We start from the raw sequence: 1,858 nt of genomic DNA, 5'->3' as shown, positions 1-1,858 counted from the left end.
GTGTGTGTGTGTGTGTGTGTGTGTGTGTGTGTGTGTGTGTGTGTGTGTGTGTGTGTGTGTGTGTGTGTGTGTGTGTGTGTGTGTGTGTGTGTGTGTGTGTGTGTGTGTGTGTGTGTGTTTTGTTAAACCTTTAGACAGAAGAATACCTCATGTACCTTTTTTTGCTCCTGAAGGTACAAATATTTACATATTATATCCTTGCTAGTCTAAGATCAAGATGACTCACTTTGTGCAAGTATATTCAGCACTTCTCCTCAGCCCTACTAGAAGTCCTGGAGAAGCAACTTGCCAGTTATCTTAATGGGGAGTTTTCTGACCCAAGCCAGAACATGCTTGCCATTACCATATCAGCTTCAGTCCACAATATACAAATTGAACATAATTTAAGAATGGTCGACTCCCAGTGTTGCAGAGCACCTAATGCATGGCTGGACTTTATTGATGGCAAAGTGAGGTTTACGCTGAATAGTTCCACGAGTTGGTTTCAATCCAAAGATGACAGTGGTCAAGTTTGTGATTGGAAAGACCCAGGAGCAGCCCAGAAAGAGAAAGATAAGAGTGGGATGAATGCATTCGAGTGAAGGAGAAAACTTAAGCCAAAAGCAAAGACCCTGATTCAAGCCAAGTCATTCTTCATGTACAAAATATTTATGATCTTTTACAAAATTTTACCAGTTTTTGTATGGATATGTTAAGAAATCTCCAGAGTTACCACATTTATTGTTGTACAAGTGAAATTTGCCACTCCATTTCCCAAATTGCATTAGCCTGCCATAGAAGGATTAATGATACTAGGTTGCACATTTTTTAAGTACAGGCCCAAAGATCTATATGTACCTTTTGAGAAAATTAAGGGAGTGGATGCTGGAATGCTGCCACCTTGCAAAGTTACACTGCACCAGAAACTTCTCCATGCAAACTATGTGGCATGTATATGGAAAAAACTCTTAGACAATTAGCAATCACAGATCCAACTAAATGTGGATGGCAGATAGAAACTATACCATAAAATGGTTTGATTGCAATCAATTACCAATGTCACTTAGATGTGAACTCTATGAAAAAATATCCTATGAAGTCAATGAAGATGATAGTCATTAATCTTCATCACTAAGAGATATATACTCAAAGTTAAAACATCGTGAATAAATATTAGCTATAGTTTTGAGTGCATTCTTACTGACTCTGTTCTTACAAGCAATATGAGAAGTTTGAAATTTATATCTGCACATATCAAACTAAACAAATACAACAGATAAAACAAAAGTCACATTCCTTACTTAGGCTACATTATAATTTTGACATCTGAAACAGGTTTGAGTGTATGGCTGCTTGACAACTTAAGAGATCCAGCTAGTTAGTATAACAAGAAAGAGTTTTACTCTTCGATTTGCCAAACAGTTTGTGGTTCCAAATTTCAGTGTCTGGATGTGTTTGTAGGTTGGCCAGAATCATCCAGTGATGCACAGGTGTGGAAAAACAGCTCAGTATTTTCACAGCTTGTCTCATCATCAGATGCTACCCATTAAATTAATTTTTAATGGTGCTATACAAATACTATGGAAATATGACAATGCAGCAAATGCAATTTAATTTGCAACTCAGTTTCACACGAGTTGTGATTGAACAAGTATTTGGTTTGCTAAAAAACAGACTTTGTAGATTGAGGTACTTGAAAATGAAAAAGTTGAAACTGGTACCTAGTGATTGTGGCTTGTTGCATACTGTACAATATATGCATAATTCAACAAGCTAAACACATTGAAGATGATGAAGAAAAAAGTTTTGCATGCATGGCCTGTTAAAGAAAACCTTTTCAGTGTTTATATATATATATATATATATATATATATATATA

Source organism: Limulus polyphemus, unplaced genomic scaffold (assembly GCF_000517525.1).
Source record: "Limulus polyphemus unplaced genomic scaffold, Limulus_polyphemus-2.1.2 Scaffold1020, whole genome shotgun sequence".
NCBI lineage: Eukaryota > Metazoa > Arthropoda > Merostomata > Xiphosura > Limulidae > Limulus > Limulus polyphemus.
The sequence above is the reverse complement of the archived record's forward strand: the minus strand, read 5'-3'. Positions refer to the sequence as shown.